Source organism: Chrysochloris asiatica, unplaced genomic scaffold, assembly GCF_000296735.1.
Source record: "Chrysochloris asiatica unplaced genomic scaffold, ChrAsi1.0 scaffold00014, whole genome shotgun sequence".
In the NCBI taxonomy this organism is placed as follows: domain Eukaryota; kingdom Metazoa; phylum Chordata; class Mammalia; order Afrosoricida; family Chrysochloridae; genus Chrysochloris; species Chrysochloris asiatica.
The window spans coordinates 8828269-8846905 of NW_006408532.1; positions in this window are offsets into that span (position 1 = coordinate 8828269).

Here is an 18637-nt window from a genome sequence, read left to right on the forward strand (position 1 = left end):
ATTTTTATCAATGGAGAAAAGATTGAAGTTGTCAAGGACTTCATTCTTCTTGGATCAACTATCAACACTCGTGGAAGCAGCAGTCAAGAGATCAGACAACGTATTGCATTGGGCAAATCTGCTGCACAGGAACTTTTTAAAGTGTTGAAGAGCAGAAATGTCAGCTTGAGGACTAAGGTGCGCCTGACGCAAGCCATGGTATTTTCAATAACCTCATATGGATGCGAAAGCTGGACAGTGAATAAGGAAGACCGTAGAAGAATTGATGCTTTTGAGTTGTGGTGTGGAGGAGAATACTGAAAGTGCCATGGACTGCCAAAAGAACCAATAGATCTATTTTGGAAGAAGTGCAACCAGAGTGCTCCTTGGAGGCCAGGATGGCTAAGCTTAGTCTCTCATACTTTGGACATATTGTCAGGAGAGAACAGTCGCTGGAGAAGGATGTCATGCTGAGTACGATGGAGGGTCAGAGAAAAAGAGGAAGACCCCCAATAAGATGGATCAGCCAGGTGGCATCATTGATGGTGTCAAGTGTGGCAGCGGTGGTGGGGTTGGCCCAGGATCAGACATTATTACGTTCTGCTGTGCATGGGGTCGCCATGAGTTGGTTCCAACTTGATGGCACCCGACAACAACAACAACAACAACAACAAAGAGAGAAGGAAGAAAGGAGTCAAAGATGACACCTAGGTTGGGGCCTAAGTTACAGATACCCTTTACTGAAATGGGGAGGCAGGACCCTGGAAGAGATTGGCATGGGCAGGGCTCAAGAGGTCCAAGATGACAAAACTCAAGAGCAGGAATCGCTAAGCATGGACAAGTTGTCATTTTCATTTTCACCATCATCTTCATTATCTGTAGCATCATCATTATTTCACCATCATATTTCTCATTTACTGTCATCATCATCATCGTTATCATCTTCTTCAGCAACTTCATCAGTCAGATTGAGCGTAGTTAGTCTAGACATGACTCCTCAGCCCAACCTGCTGCTAGTGAACTGGGTGGGTGGTCATGGGTTGCCTCCACCCATCTCTGGACTTTTGAACCCCAATATGTATCCTGAGAAGACAGACAGTTCCAACTCCCTCATATTCCACATATCATTGGTCACTGAGACCAGGTGACTTAGCTGTCCAGGTCTCCAAAGGCCCTCGAGCCCCTCAGTTCCAGGTCTGGATGCCTCATATGACACATTATCATTGATGGGTCACCCATACCGCTTCACAACTTTCTTCACTGACCTCACAGAACTGTGACTGCAGTGATTGGCCCTACTCAGGGTCCTGCACACTGCTGACCTACAGGTTCCAGGAAGCCTGGGTCAGTGTCCCTTGATCCCAAGACAGGACTGTACTGATGGCAGGAGTCATTGAGAAGAAGGAAAATTGCCTCTGGTGCCTTCTGTCTCTGCTTCCTTGTTTCCCCCTCTCCATGGCCTGCAGACAAAGTTGGAAAAGTTCTCTGTCCACTTGTTGTCCCGCAAGCTGAGCACCCTAGTGCCCTTCCCATCCCCACCAACAGTACCTGCTTTCCTCTGCTGTCACTTGCTCCCCACTGTGCAATCTCCCAGGCCCTTGGGATGCTTTTTTTTTTTTTTTAATGTTTTATTGTGAATTGTGTGATAGTTTATATAGGAGAACTATTAGAACATTAGTTTTACATTCATTCTATCATACCATATCATTTCATTGCCATAGTTACCATCCCGTCCGTGCATCATCAACCAATCAAAGGGTATATCATCAACCAACCAAAGGGTATACCCTGCAAGCCTGCCCCCCTTCCCCCCACCCCTGGTCCTCAGCACGCAGTCCCTTTCCCTCTCTGGATCTCAAGTCCCCAGCCACTCCATCTTTTCACGTCATCTTCTCTGCCTCCATCTCAGGCATCACTGCTTCTCTGGGTAGGGTCCTGCTCTCCACTCTTCTCCATTGATGGTCCCAGGGCCCTAGACTGAAAGGTTAATCACTCCCCTCCTTGCTATAAAATTTACATTTCCAACCCTCACAATCAGTCCTGATAACAATTATTCACTACTGCATCACAAGAGACCCATCTGCATTTCATTTCATCAGCCTAGCCTAGGCAGGCTGGATACTATTCACTGGAGACTCTACCTTTCTCCACGCCCTATGGATCTAGGTTCCCTCTTGAAAGCTTGTAAGCCAGTCACTTCTTACCTTTGTATTCATCCCCCCATTTTGAGTAGCCAATGTCCAAGTTGCCCATCCCTGTCTACTCTTTGTGTGGAGGGGGTGGGAATAATTCTTGCAGCAGGGATTTGTTTCCTCTTTTGAGCTATTGCATTTATAGGTGTAGGTCAAGTTTATCACCTTGGGATCCTTTTGCCAGAGCAACCAGTATATTCATCCTGCCCCAGCTGCCCCAGCAGACTGCTCCTTTCTTCTTGAAGTCTGTGATGCCGCTCTTGGGGAAGGTCCTCCCATCTCTGATGAAGCCTTCCCTGGTTCTTCTGCCTCCTGAACACAGATGCTCCCCAGGTTCTATCATGTGCGGCATCTGTGGGGACCTTGGGCTAGCTCCAGCTCTAGCTCTGGCATGTTCTAGACGAATGATTATCTTGCTTCCTCTCTGTCTCAGTTTCTCAGCTTTAAAGTGGAAACATAATAAATTTGTTGTTTATGAGGATTCTAGGAATTAAATGTGTGGGCAAGGAAGGGACTGACTCAGGATGGAGGTTGGCAGCTGCCATGAACTTCCCTTCCCTTTCAAATTCTCTTTCTTGGGCAAATCTCATTGTGTGAGCAATTCCCAAATCAAGGCAATTCATGCTGAAACTTCTGTAGTCCAACTACCTGCTGAATATCTCCATTCAACTTGAATTCACCATGATAGAGAGCTTTAATTGTTCCTCAAATATCTCTATCTCTTCATTAGAAAGAACCATTGGTACTATCTAAGCACATGGTCTCCCAGAATTGGAACTACATTTCCCAGCCATCCTGAGAGCTAGAATATGAGCATGTGACTAAGTTCTGACCAATGGGGTAAAAGTAAAATTTATGGGTTCTAGGAGAGTCAGCATAAATGTAAGGTTTGGGGGTGGCCCTATGCTCCCCTTGTTCCTGGCTAGAATGCAGATGTGATGGCAGGCACAGGCTTCGAGGACTCTAAAGTGGAAGCACCATGCTCAGGCTGGCAGAACAAGGAGATGGAAGGAAGGAAATTTCCATTTTGTCCAGTCCTGTTACATGAGGTTTTTGTCTGTGGGATATCTTCCAAGTGTTTCTGCTCTACCACGCTGAGCCCATGACTGTTAGAGGATTCTACTTCCTGCTTCACTGATATCAGGTGACCTGCTTTGGCCAGTGAAACCTGAATGAAAATAACATGTGCCTTCTCCTAATGGAGGATGTAAGAGCCACTGTTTTGTTTTGTTTGCTCCACTGTCCCTGTTCCCACAGCCTGGATCCCAGGGGGAAGGTGATACAAAGTAGATCTACTGCTCACCAGAAGTCCAGCTGCCTTCTAAAATGAATAAGGTCCAGATCTTTGTGGTTATAAGACATGAGTTATGGAAGTGATTTGTTACCACAGCAAGGCAGCTCAGAGAAAAGTTCTAACCCAACTGCAGACATCAGGGAAGATTTCCTGGAGGAAAGCCAAGGCTTAGGCCTAGGCTAGGTTGTGTGAGAGAAGGGAAGAGAGCTTGCTGGAGGAGGGAACAGCCATTGGTGTGACTGAGGCTATGGGGCAGCAAAGGATCTGGACAGGGCCCTGGTTGAGAAGGGACTTTCCTTCAGGGCCATGTCAACTCACTGACGCGTTTTAGCAGGGTTGTTGTTGTTAAGTGCCGTGGAGTCATATGGTGCTGTATATGTGCATTAAAGCAGACAGTTACTGAAATGGAACACTGAAACTTGCCTTGAAGCCTGGGGACAAAATTGTTGTTTCCTTGCTTAATATACTGAAGCCCCCAAATGGGCAGTATCTGTGTCCATTTACCCTCCTAGGAAGCCCTGGTTGAATGGAGTCCTAGTTTTGAATCTAGGAGTGGGTTCTGTCTTGGTTCCCCTAATGCCTAGCACCTTCAATCACCTCTAGGACCTGGGCCCTTCTTTGGGCCTCATCTGCAACCCAGCTTGCCCCTCCTCAAGGGCAGCTGGGAGAGAGGCCCAGGAATCAGCTGACCAAAGAAGACAGGGTGGGCTGATGAGGGTTGATCAAGGAGGCAGCTGCAAAGGGTCCGGGATCTGGAGGCAGAGAGATACTGGAAGCTGAGGCATTCTAGGGCCTACCAAGGGCTGAGGCAGCAGCTGGAGGCCCTCAGCAGTGGAAATGAGAAGGACCATGCTGTCTTCTAATCTGATTCCCCACTGGCCCAATGCCTCTGGGATCCTGGAATTCCCCTCCTGGCCAGTCTCATAACTTATTATGCTTATTACTACTGTGATTGTTATTGTTGAAAGATTCCTTTTCCATCTCCACCAAACACTCACGGGGTGGGGGTAAGCGGAGGAGTTGCATTCAAACCTGAGGCTTAGAGAAGAGAGAATTCCTTACTGGATTCTGTGCTTTTATAGGGGTCACTGAGGCAAGAGTCCAGGAAGGAGGGCACCTAACTCCTTGAGAAAGGGCTGGAGGTGGGTTTTTGGCGACTGTCCTCAAGGAGAGTAGACACCCCCAATAGAAGAGCTGAATCTAAGGACTGGAAGGAAGAGGTAAGAAGGGCGTTCGTAGTAGAAGGAACAGCACGTGATGAGGCAGTATCTGGGAACCACAAGAATTCTGTCTGCGTGGGGAGCAAAAGGGCAGAGTGGGTGATGGAGGCCTTGAATGCCGGCCTAATTCGTCTTCCTTTCTCTGCGCGGGGTTGGGCTGCCCTTGGGCCCCTCTCCCCGCCCTACGCCCGCCCCGCGCCCGCCGAGTCCCAAGCTGGCTGGACCGGCCGTGCGGCTCGCCCTTTTAAGTCGGCCTCCTGGAGTCCCCCAGCGGGTCTGAGGGCGGGGGTGGCAGTGCCGACTTCAAAGCCCGCCGCCCCTAGCCAGCTTCGGTTTCGGAAGGGGCGGGAGAGCTGGAGAGGGAGACAGGTTTCGGCGGATTCCCCTTTCATCCCGCGGCTTCGGCCCGGGAGCAGACCTCCGGGAGGCCTGCACGTCTCTGCTGGGCAAGTCCCTGCAGGGCCCCGCGGCCCGGGACGGGGAGCGTGTGGGGGGGTCACGAGGCGGGCGCCCACTGGGACTGCGTAAGAAAAAGCCCCGACTTGAGAATCGGGTGACCAGGGTTCCGGACCAGCTTGGCTGTGTGACCTCAGGCCAGCCCCTGCAGTCTCTGGACTGGACTTCTCCAGCTGTTCTCCTTTCTACCCAGGAAGCCGCTCGGAGGCTTTCCTGGAGAGGAACATAGGGGCACATCTGGCCGGACCTGGGTAGCTGCCACTGGAGGCGGCGGAGCCCAGCTCTCCTTGTCTTACCTACTTTTTACCCTCTATCATTCCATAGGACCATACTCCCAAAGAGGAACATCAAATTGGTTCCTTTGTCCTGGCCGTCCCCCTTGTTCCTCAAATGTTTGGGATGGGGGTGGACACTGATTGCTCTCCCCCCTATTGAAACTGACCACATCCTTCCTACAGGCCTGTTTCCCCATGGGAAGGAGGGGGGGAGGGAAATTAGGCCTTTCTGATGGAACAGCTGTGATCCTAGCGACAAATGGCTTCCTCTGTAGTCAGCCACACACTCTCCCGGTTTTCTCTCTGCTCCGGCTCACCCAAGACTCCCAGTGTCCGAACCCAGACTCCAGGTGAAGCAACTAAGTCTGCTCCAGGTCACATAGCTGATAAAGGGGGACCTGACCCTTGTACTTGGAGAGAATGCACTTGGCTCCATGGAATTCTTTCCTCAGCTATTTGTTCATGCCTGTGGCCTTCATTGATCCCAAGACACTCATGAAGCATGAGTACCAGCCTCCACCTTGTTTTGGGCTGATTTGTGCTCCCCCAAAAGCAAGCCTTCACTGCCCCCCGGCCCTACCCACCCAGTACCTGTGATGGTGACTTGGTTTGAAATGGGAGTCTTTGTAGCTATTATCAAAATGAGATCATAGTGGAATAGAGCTAGCTTTCAATCCAGTGCTAGTAACCTTTAAAGAAGAGATTGGAGACACCCAAACACAGGAGAGAAGGCCATGGGACAACAGAGGCAGATGGGAGTCTTGCAGCTGCAAGCCAAGGAATGCCAAGGATTGTTAACAACTCCCAGAAGCTAGAGAGAGCCACAGAAAGATTCTCCCTTAGTGCCTTAGGAGGGAGCACAACCCTGCCGACAGACCCCTTAATTTGAGACTTCTGTCCCCCAGACAAGGAGCCTTGGTGGTGCAGTGGGTTGAGCATTGGGCTGCTAACTGCAAGACTTGTGGTTCAAATTTATCACCAGCCACTCCTTGGGAGAAAGATGAGACTGTCTGCTCCTGTAAGGATTTACAGTCTCGGAAACCCTTTGGAGCACTTCTATGAGTTGGAATTGACTCGCTGGTGGGAACTTCCAAATATAAATTTCTGCTGTGTAAAGTCATCTTGTTTGTAGTCATTAGTCACAGCAGCCCCAGGAAATGAATATGCACCCTAAAAAGTAAGTCACCTCCATTTTTCAGGTAAGGAAACTGAGACACTATAATGTCACACAGCCAGATAAGTAGTGGAGCTGAGTGCTGGCCCCAGGCATTTTGGCCTCAGGGTATAGGGGCTTAGCCAAGCCCTCTAGAGTGGAAATGGTGGAATTCCTTACCTCTAGAAGTGTAGTGGTTAGGGTTAGCCTCAAGATCAGCAGTTCAAAACTACCAGCTGTTCTGCGGGAGAAGAGGAGGCTTTCTGCTCCCCGTAATGTGTCGGAACCGACTCCATGGTGCATAACAACAACAACAACATGCTCTTGTTGTTGTTGTTATGTGCCATGGAGTCAGTTCCAATCATAGTGACCCTATACTGGGTTTCTGAAGCTATAAATCTTTACGGGAGCAGAAGACCTCATCTTTCTCCCACGGAACAGCTGGTAGTTTCGAACTGCTGACCGTGCGGTTCTCAGCCCGGTTCGTAACCAGTACGCTACCAGAGCTCCTTAGTAACATAGTGGGTTACGAATTGGGCTACTAACTGCAAGGTACCAGTTGCTCCGCTTTCTGCTCACGTACAGATGTACAACCTCAGAAATCCTATAGGGTCACTATCACTATGAACCACCACCAACCACCAAAAGGTGTTACTAATGTTGGCTACTGGACTCAGGAGTAGAATAAGCACTAGACTGCAAACCACAAGGTCGGCGGTTCAAAACCACTAGCTGTTTGGACACCCTGTACAGGGCCAGTATGGGTCTGAATTAACTAGATTGCACTGAACAACAATAGAATACTTAGGATGTGTCAGGCTTAGGTAGGGACTAAATCATCCAATGTAAAGACTCCAGCTAGTAAAGCACTATATTGTCTCATTACACTGTGGGGGTGGGGTGGGGGGAGTGCAGGGGGAGACTGAAGTGAATAGCACATCTCAGTCTCAAGGAAATTAGCCAAATCAGAATTTGAACCCAACCTGTCTGGCTCCTGAGTCCCCTCTCCCGGTTGCCTGCCCTTCTCCTTCAAGGTAGGCCTAACAGCACACAATCTGCAGAGCCCTGGAGTGGTCTCTGGGAGGCTCCTTATCTGCCAAGCAGGAGCAATTTTAGTGAGCCCCCTCTAGGGTCACAGGCACACCCAGGCTGGTGGCACAGACAGCATAGGTGCCTGGGTGCCCGGATATCCAGCAGAAGCCACCCAGCCCTGAGATTTAAAATTCCTCCCTGGAAAATCAGATAATCAAGGAAGTCAAATACCATGAAATGAGTGTGATCCTTGCCAGAAATCCGCAGGGAGCTTAGGAGAATCATTACATGGCAGGTGCAGGCAGGATTCAGAATTTGTGACCCACTTCCTTACATGCAGGGAAACTGAGGCACAGAGTGCAGTGACAGGAAGAATCCTTGATAGGCCCACATTTAAGGAAGGCCACCTGTTCAGCTCTCCCCAGTGGCATTAGCACTGGCCAGCTGTGAATGACAGTCCCTGCCCTGGTGCATTCAGGGTCTGCTGAGAGACAGACATTGTCCTGTGCCAATAATACTGCCATTGTTGAATTCTGGTTGTGGCAAGTGCTATGAGGCCACAAGGACCTGGTTTCATGGGAGCAGGCTACTCTAAGGACATGCTGTGCCAGGGATTTGGTTCTGTATGAAGACAGAGGAATCTGGTTCAAGAGAGGAAGGGCTGCCAGAGGCCAGGCTGCAGAGAATGAGGGGGGCCTGGAAAGCTAGGTAGAAGGAGCAGGGCCTTGAGGTTTGGAGGAGGTGACCAAGGTGAGGGTCAGTGCTGAGATGGGGGAGAGGACAAGCAGGAGGAGTCAAGGCTGGCAACCAGGGATCCAGCCCTCAAAGGCACACGAGGACTTCAAGCCTTTAGGTAGTAGGAGCCCTGGCTCAGAGTGGAAGAAATGAGCCAGTCAGCCAAACTCCACTCTGCTGAGCTGCTAAAAGAAAAAGGAGAGAGATCAAAAGGGAAAATTTGCTAGTTAGATTTATCCTCAGTTCTAGGAAACCACCAAAAGCTGTTGGAAAATAGCATTAGGGTTTTAACTCCACAGCCACAGAGCAGTGTGGAGGCCCTGCCCTGGCTGCCCAGCATTGAGGGGTGAGGTGGGAGTGGCCCCTACCCTTATTTCTATGGGCAAACAATGGCTCCCCAAACCTGGTATGGGACTTCTCAGAAGTGTGCTATTTCCATCAAAGGAGCTGCTGAAGGGGTTGAGCAAGTCTTATCCTTGTCTCTTGCATGGGGGTTGGGGGAGAGGGACAGCAAGGAAGGAGAAGGATAGGAGGGAGAAAGGCTGAGAGAGCTGAGAAGAAGGGCAGGAGGGAGGGAAGAATCTGGAGACTAAAGGGAAGGAGAGAAACAGGAGGGAGTTAAGGGAAGGAGGGAGGAAGAAGGCTGCCAAGGGAAAGGAATTGGGAGGTAGGACGTGGAGGAGAGAAAGCACAGAGGGGAGGGAGGGAAGGGGAGGAGGCTGGATGTGTAGTGGCTGGGGAGGCTTTTTTCTGCACTCTGGGCCCCTCTAAGGAGCTCTGGTGGTGCAATGGGTTAGACATTGTGCTGCTAACTGCAAAGTCAGATGATCAAACTCAGCAGCTACTTCTTAGGAGAAAGATGAAACTGCCCACTCCTGTATTGATTTACAGCCTCAGACTGAACGTCTATAACAGTCCTCCTCTGTCCTATAGGAATCTGGTGGTGGTCATGTGCCTGGAGTCCTTTCCAAATCATAGTGACCCTGCATAGGGTTTCCTATAAAAAAAGTTCCGAGGCTGTAACTCTTTACGGGAGCAGAAAGCTTCATCTTTTGCCCGCGGAACAGCTGGTAGTTTTGAACTGCTGACCTTGAGGTTAGCAGCCTGACTCCTAATCTCTAGGTTACCAGAGCTCCTAGGAGTCTGAAATCCACTTGATAGCAGTGGTTTTGGCTTGATTGGTTTGGTGGAGCCCTTTGGTCTGCTATTCCGTCTCATAATAATATCTACTCCCTGGAGGGAGTAGACATGGCTGGTACCAGGGGCACCCCAGGTAGGTCTAATCTAAGCCTCAAATAGGACTGGACCTTAGGTATCCAGCTGGGCCAGATCCTAACCCTGGGCATTACCTCCAGGGCTCTTCCTGGACATAACTGACAGGTTTAGTTTAGGCCTAGAACCTTGTGTGTCTGCTTGTATAGTTAGAAGTGCAGACCTCAGCCAAAATGATGCCCTCTTATGCAAGTATCAGCTATGTGACCTTGGGCAAGAGACTCAACCCCTCTGTGTCTCCGTTGTGAAGAGTAATGAACTAACTCATGAAATTCTCACTGTACATCACTTGACACGATTGCTACTATGATTGTTGTTAGATGCCATTGAGTTGATACTGACTCATAGTAACTGTATACACAACAAACTGAAACACTGTCCAGTCCTGTACAAGCTCATAATTATTGCTACAGTTAAGCCCATTGCTGCTGCCACTGTGCCAATCCATCTCTTTGAGGGTCTTTCTCTTTTTCACTGACCATCCAGGGACTGGTCTCTACTGATAATATGTCTGAAGTATGAGAAACCAAGTCGGTCCATCCTAGCTTCTAAGGAGCATTCTAGCTATACTTCTTCCAACACAGATGTGTTTGTTCTTTAAGCGGTCCATGACATTTAAAATATTCTCTTCCAACACCATAACTCAAATATATCAATTCTTCTATGGTTTTCTTTATTCATTGTCCAACTTTCCCATGCATGTGAGGTTACTGAAAATACCATGGCTTGAGTCAGGCATACCTTAGTCCTCAAACTGACATCTTCTTTGCTTTTCAACACTTTAAGGAAGTCTTGTACAGCAGATTTGCCTAAGGCAATACATCATTTGATTTCTTGACTGTTGCTCCCATGAATGTTGATGGTTGATCCAAGCAAAATGAAGTCTTTGACTACTTGAATCTTTTCTCCATTTATGTTGATATTATTTATTGGTCCAGTGGTGAGGATTTTTGTTTTCTTTACATTGAGGTGCAACCCAATGTGGTCTTTGGTCTTTATTGGTAAGTAAGTATTTTAAGTTTTCTTGCTTTCAGCAATCAAGGTTGTATCATTTGCATATTGAGATTGTTAATGAGTCTTCCTCCAATCAGATGTCATGTTCTTCTTCAACTAATCCAGCTTCTTGGATTATTTGCTCAGCATACAGACCGAATAGTATAGTGAAAGAATAAAACCCTAGCGCACAACTTTCCTAATTTTAAACCATTCAGTGTTCCCTTAGTTCTGTTCAAACAATTGCCTCTTGGCCTATATACAGGTTCCTCATGAGCACAATTAAATGTTCTAGAATACTCATTCTGTGCAGTGTTGTCCATAGCTTGATATAATCCACATAATAGAAAGACTGCGTAGTCAGTAAACCACATGGAAACATCTTTCTGGTATTCTCTGCTTTCAGTCAAGAGCCATTTGACATCAGCAATGATATCCCTCATTCCATGTCCTCTTCTGAATCTGGCCGGAACATCTGGTATCTCCCTGTCAATGTACTACTACAGTTGTTTTTAAATTGTCTTTAGAAAAATTTTACTTGCAAGCTATAGTAATATTGTCCAATGATTTTCACATTCCTGTGGGTCACCTCTCTTTGAAATGGGCACAGATATGGACCTCTTCCAATCATTGGGCCAGGTAGCTGTCTTCCAAATTTCTGGGCATAGATGAGTGAGTGCCTCCAGTGCTGCCTCATTTCTTGAAAGATTTCCATTTTTACTCCATCAATTGCCGGTGCCTTGTTCTTTTCCAATGCCTTCAGTGCACCTTGGACTTCTTCCTTAGATCATATGCCACATCTTGAAATGGTTGAACATAGACCATTTCTTTTTGGTACAGTTACTCTGTGTATTCTTTCCATCTTCTTTTGATGCTTTCTGCATCATTCAATATTTTGCCCGTAGAATCCTTCAATATTGCAAGTCAAGCTTGAATTTTTACTTCAGTTCCCTCAGCTTGAGAAATGCTGAGCGTGTTCTTCCCTTTTGGTTTTCTAATCCCAGGTCTTTGCACATTTCATTATAATATTTGACTTTGTCTTTTCAAACTGCCCTTGGAAATTTTCTATTCAGCTCTTTTACCTCCTCATTTCTTCCATTTGCTTTAGCATTTTTATGCTGGAGAGCAAGTTTCGGAGTCTCTTCTGACATCTATTTTGGCCTTTTTCTTTTTTCTTGTCTTAGTGATCTTTTGCTTTCTTCCTGTATGATGTTTTTGAGGTCATCCCACAACTCTTCTAGTCTTCATTCATTAGTGCCTAATTCATCAATCCTGTTCTTGAGATGATTTCTAAACTCAGGTCAGATATGTTGAAGGTCATATTTTGACTCTCATGGACTTGTTTTAAAATTCTTCATCTTCAGCCTGAACTTGCACATAAGATGGTCTGTTCCACAGTCTGCTCCTGGCCTTGTTTTGGCTGATGATAAGGAGCTTTCCCATAGATATAGTCAATTTGATTTCTGTGTATGCTACCTGGTGAGGTCCAGGTGTATAGTTGTCTTTTATATTGTTTTAAAAAGGTATTTGCAGTGGAGAAGTCATTGGTTTTGCAAAATTCTGTTATGCAATCTCCAGCGTTGTTTCTATTACCAAGGCTATATTTTCCAATGACTGATCCTTTCTCTTTATTCCAATTGCCAGTAATTATCAATACATCTTGATTACATGTTTGATCAATTTCAGATTGAAAATTTGGTAGAATTATTCAATTTCAGCATCACTGACTTTAGGATTGGTGCATAAATTTGAGTAATAACTGGTTTCCCTTGTAGGTATATGGATATTATCCTATCACAGACAGCAAGCATTTTACTTCAAGATAGATCTTGAGATGTTCTTTTTGATGATGAATGTGACACCATTCCTCTTCAATTTGTCATTCCCGACAAAGTAAACCATGTGATTGTCAGATTCAAAATGGCCAATACCAGTCCATTTCAGATCACTAATGCCTAGGATTTCGATGTTTAGGTGTTCCATTTCATTTTTGACAACTTTCAATTTTGCGGGATTTGTACTTTGGACATTCCATGTTCTGATTATTAATGGATGCTAACAGCTGTTTCTCTTCATTCTGAGTTGTACCCCATTAGCAAATGAAGGTCCTGAAAGCTTTACTACATTTGCGTCATTATGGTCAATTCTACTTTGAGGAGACAGCTCTTCCCCAGTTGTATTTTGAGTGTCTTCCAATCTGAGGGAATCAATTTTCTGGCACTATATCTAACAGTAGGAGCTTTGGTAGCGTAGTGGTTATGAATTGGGCTGTGAACCGCAAGGTCAGCATTTCGAAACTACCAGCTGTTCCACAGGAGAAAGATGAGGCTTTCTGCTCCCGTAAAGATTTACAGCCTCGGAAACCCTGTACAGGGTCACTATGAGTCGGAACCGACTCCACGGCACATAACAACAACAACAACATATCTAACAGTATTCTGGTGCTCTTTATCGTGTTTCAATATTCAATATTCTGGTGTTGACAGTGTTCCACTGGTAGTCATAAGGTTTTCAGTGACTAAATTTTCAGAAGTATTCCTCCTTCTTCCTAGTCTGTCTTAGTCTGGAAGCTCATCTGAAACCTTTCCACCATTGGTGACCCTGCTGGTATTCACAATACCAGAGGCATAGCTTCCAGAATCACAGCAACATGCAAACCACCACAGTAGGACAAATTGACAGATGAACAGTGGACTACTGTGATTACTATTCCAGAAAACTAAGAATGGGATTCCTTTAGGAACAGGCACTAAACTGAAGGGAGGGTCCAAGGATGAGTCTCCACAGGTCCGAGAAGCTCCTGGAAATGATTGTAAAGTGTTACATATAGGTGCATTTTCCTGGACCCCCCAAAGAGGAGCCTTTCTGTATCAGGGTTGATGGTGTCCCTTGTCATTTGGAGATGCCATCTTTACAAGACTTTTGAGAGGCCTGCCTGCTTCCTGGCCCAGACTGTCCAGAGCAAGTGAGTGCCCACACATGGCAAGAGGGAGGGTATATGCGCTCAGGGAAAATGAGCCCCCGACTCAGATGGGTTATTTTTAAGGCTGAGACAACACCACCGTGTACCCAAACCAGCTCTCTTTTCTGGGATGGGGAAGCGCGAAAACAGCTTTCAAAGGCACACATTGAATAAACAAAACACAATAAAAATAATGTTTGGAATCCAAATGCTGAATCGAGGCCCCAGGCACTTTCAACCAGCTGATGCCAGCCAGCTTTCTCTGGTGACTAGGCCATGGGGGTGTGCCAGGAGTCTTGGAGCAGCTGGGACCTTGGGGGCCAGGCACCCACACTTGCCACAGCCCCAGCAGGCCACCTAGCCCAGCCCTGTCCTCTAGGCCTAGTTGGGAGTCCATCCAGTTCTATCCATTCAGGCACTGGTATCCTCTGAAGTTGGGGGACATTCCCCTCTGCCATTGGTGGTGGTGGTGGAAGGTGTTGTTGAGTATGTGTGGAGTGCCTCTGGAAATATATGCCTGCCCCTGGGAGGTAGTGTGACTTTTTGGGTTCCAATCCTGGTCCCGCTGTGACTCTGGGACAGTAGCTACACCTCTCTGAACACCATGGGGAAATGGAGATCATTATGGTACCCTTTCACAGGGCAGAAGTTTGGCTGTGGTTATGACAGGAGAGAGGCCATGGGGCCCTTGGCGGGCATCCTGGGTGCACATTTCTCCAGATGTGCAAGTAAATGACCTTGAAGAGCTCTTTATGAGCTCCATGTGTTTGATTGCCAAGTGAGATCATGAAGTGCAGTAGGCAAGCTTACTACAGTGGATGCAAACTATGTGCGAAAGCAGGGAGAGTCCGGTGTGCCCAGACCAGCCCTGGAAGGTACAGGGAGAGCTAGGTCAACTGCTGGGAGGGACCAGGACTAGGGGTGAGGGGGCTGGCAGGGGCTTCCTTCTACCTGATTTCTTGTTTCGGCCTCTGGAGGCTGTGGGGCTTGTCTGCATAACCTCATCAATAAATAGATTCAGGGGTATTTTTAAAGTCCTTTCTGAGCTTTGCTGGCCTGGACCTTCTTTCTGCCTACTGCTGGCCCTGCTCCCAGAGAGGTGCCCTGAGGGACCTGGGAACCCTGGATAGGGATTTGGGGTCAGGAAAAAGCCCACAGCTTGCTTGCTACATTCCACAAAACTGTCACCACCTGGAATGTGCTTATCTGACCAGCCTCACCCCTGCCTCCCAACACCCTCCCCCCATCCCCATGGGATTTCCTCATGCCCTTCCCAGCGGCCTCACATCAGCCAGACTTGCCCCAGCATTTAGACCAGTGATCTCACTGTTTCCTTTGCCCAGAGCTCTCCCTAGCCCCTTCTCTGAGAAATCCGTGTCCAGGACAGCTACACAACTTGTGGGGGCTCAGTGCACAATGAAAATTCACGACTCCTTGTTCAAAAATTATTACAAATTTCAAATTGGTGACCAGAGAGCACTAAGTCAAGTGGGGGGTACTGTTGAGCATGGGAGAGACCTTGTGCAACTACGAAGCCAGTCCCATCTGTATCTCCCCTAAAAAAATAGTGGGCTCCCTGAGACAGAAGCCAGGTCTGTCTTGCCCAGCTCAGAGCCTAGTACATAGGAGATGCTCAGTAAACATATGGTTCAAGAATGAAGGAAGGAACGGAACAGAAAGAGACAGAATTTGCCTTAGATGCCATCCTGTACTTCCTGCTCTCCTGGAGTGTGCCCTCTTGCTCTGTATTGGTCCCTGGGCCCTGGAAGAAATCTGGACAGCCTTTCTGGAGGAGGAAACTGCCTCTGCCAGAGGAGGCTGCTCTGTACTCTCCTAGCCCCTCATCCCACCATTTACCACCCTTTCTTATTTGTAGCTTAGCTGTGTTCATAATAGGCAGGTCCCTTACCTCTCTCTGTGCCCCTCAGCAGTAATATGGGAGTAGGCCCAGGGCCCCCTTCACAGTCATGTGCTTTCCTTCCTAGTAGACCAGCTGTAAGCATGGCAGTGTTCAGACCAGTGGCTGCACAGAGCACTTGCTCAACAGTGCTTAGTCATTACCCTTCTATGATTTCTGCTGGAGTCAGAGCTCTGAGCCCGCAGGGTCTGGGTCTGTCTTGTCCACACGGATTTCCAGTCACTCTCATATGTGCTGAAAGTTGGCTCCTGAGCTGCCCTGAGAGGCATTGTCCTCTAGAGAACATACTCAGGGTCCTTGGGAGTGCTGGACAGTGCCCGGCCCAGTAGGTCTCTGGAGAAAGCTGCTTCTGGAACATGCAGGGTTTTGTAGCCACAAAAGCTGGAAGTCTGCCTAGAGCCGTGCAGGGGGCTCCCTGGGAGGCCTGAGAGCTTGAGGGCATCACTGCAGCCAATCGGGGCTGCCAGGTGCAGACAATAAACTGGGGAAACCCCTAAGGGTGACTCATTAAGGGTCCCCAGGGCCCCATGATGTGAGAGGGTAGGGGGCATTGCTTCAGGCTGCTGCACTCAGGAAGTTTCAGAGCACTGAGAGAGCTGGCCAAGCCCCTTGGGTTCTAATGGGGGCCATTCCCTCCTTCTGCTTTGTAGACCACCTGGGCTTCCCCTTTTCCTGGAGTTTATTATAGAGAAGTGCTGAGGCTTCTGGGGCTGCCTGGAGGTGGCGGCATGTATGTCTTCATGGAGGGGTTTGACAGTCTCCAACAGGAGCCCCTGGAAAGAGCAGGGCATCTGTCACTTTGGACATATTTGGAATGGAATGCTCAAAGGACTGATGGGCAGAAACAAGTGGGAGAAGGAGAGGATTTGGGGGTGTGGGGATGTTGGACAAACAGCATGACTAGGTTAGGCAGTCCATGTGGCTGGGGAAGGGACGGAGGTGCCTTGTCAACATCCCTCCTGTGTGTGCCTTGCTTCCCCCTGGTCCAGGCTTAGAACTGCTGGAGCTGAGACATCAGCCTTGTTGCAGGGACTGAGCCTCCACCTTCCTGCGCTTCCCTCTTCTACCCCCAGTCCTGACTCCACCTCCATCCACTGCCCTGCTCTCATGTGTGTGCTCCAAAAGTCTTCTGATCCTCACACCCACTACCCTGTGTCGTGTCCTGGAAACTGGAATTGTGACTAAGCCCATGGGGGAAGCTCATGTCGCTGGAGCCCCACTTGAGCTGGCCTTACATGGACTCCACATCCTTCAATGGTTCCCCATTGCCTCTGGTGTCAGCCCTACCTTTACCACTCTCCACAGGTCCGGTCTGCATCCCCCACCACCACTAGAAACCCCTGAGGCTTCCTGCCCGGACCCTTGGCTCCTGCAGTCCCTCTTGTTCATGTTCCAACTCCCCCTTTACCAAATAAATCCTTCCTTATCCCTGATCTTGACCTGCCTTTGGGGGTGCCCTTCCTGCCTTTGAGGTGCCCCATGTGCAGGAAGATGGACTCCTTAGGGCAGGAAGGACCCCCCCTATTGCTCTGGGAGCCCCCCCCAGACCCCCATAACACTGCTTTCCTGGAGATGGGCTCTTCCTGCTCAGAAGCATGCTTGTATTTGGGTGTCTCACTGCACTGAGTTTGACTCCTGGACCTACCATTTCATAACTGACCTTGAGAAAGAGTTTAACCTTTCTAGGTCTGTTTCCTAACGAGCTCTGGTAGTATAGTGGTTACGAATTGGGCTGCTATCCTCAAAGTCAGCAGTTAGAAACTACCAGCTGTTCCACCAGAGAAAGATGAGGCTTTCTGCTCCCATAAAGATTTACAGCCTCAGAAACCCTATACAGGGTCGCTATGAGTCGGAACCGACTCCACGGCACACCACCACCACCACCAGGTCTGTTTCCTCAGTGGTGGTTCTTCAGTGAGACCTCTCCTGTAAGACACTGACTGTGTGTGTGTATAGCTGAGGACTGGATGATGGTAGAGTCCCAGCTCCAGCATTCTGTGACCAGCATGACCTGGTCAAGAACCCCACTCTCCCTGGTCCTCCATTCCCTTATCTGCCAATGAGGTGGAGAGGCCCCAGAGAGATGGGAAATGCTCAGTAAAAAGGAGCAGTAATTTTCCTGTCTCTCTCAAGTCAGCCTTACCTGGGTTGGGGTTCATTCCTCCCTCTCCACCATCTGTCACTCTGCCCCTCCCCTGGCTTGGCATTGGGTCTGGCCATGGCCCAGGGTGGGGTGGAATGGAACGGGGTAGCAGTGAGCACTCATGGTACACTCCCAGAGCAAGGAGGTGGGTGACAGGAGAGGGTTTGAAAAGGACACTTGTCTGCCCTCTCCAAGGGCTCTGGTAGGTCTGAGATTGAGGGGAGCAGAAACCACCGTGTGAGCCCCATCTTAGGCCACTTTTCCAGCCTTTCTGCTACATTGCTCCCTGGAGCTCAGGAGAATCTGGCTGACTGCCAGTCCCAATGGAAATCTACCAGCAAAATGGGCTCTTTTTGGAACCCTTGAGGGAGACCCAGGGTCCCTGCCAGTGAAGGAGGGGACCCAGGGACACCGGGAAAGGTCTCTAACCCTCACTGTAGCACATTGCCCTGCCCCCTGGCCTCTTCATGATCACCCCAAGTTCAGGCTGTGCCCACAGGAAAGAAGGCATGTTAGACTAATGGTGGACAGGCTAGGGGCTTCTGCATCAGCAGGAGGACCCAGGAATGTGGGGACTGGAGAGCTGAACTGTGGGAGAGTATTGTGTAGTGTCTGTGTGAGGTGTTTCTCTGTGTGTGTCCATGTGTGGTGTTTATCTGTGTGGTGTTTCTGTGCCTGTGTCTTTGAAATGTATGTGTGTCTGAGAGGTGTGTGTTTCTCTGGGTTCTCTTTGTGTCTGTCTTTGAAGTGTCTCTGTGCATCTCTGTGTGGTGTGTGAGTCCATGTGTGGTGTTTATCTGTGTGGTATGGATTTTCTCTAGTGTGTCTGATTTGTCTCCCTAGCTAGTCCCTTTGTGTGTGTGTCTTTGAAGTGTGTGTATGTGTGTGTGGTGCCTCTGTGTCTGTGTGTATGTGTGATGTCTAGGCTGTGTCTGTCTGTGTGTAGTGTGTATACTGTTGTGTGTTTCTCTCTAGTCCTTCTGTATGTGTGTGTGTGTCTGTGAGGTACCTGT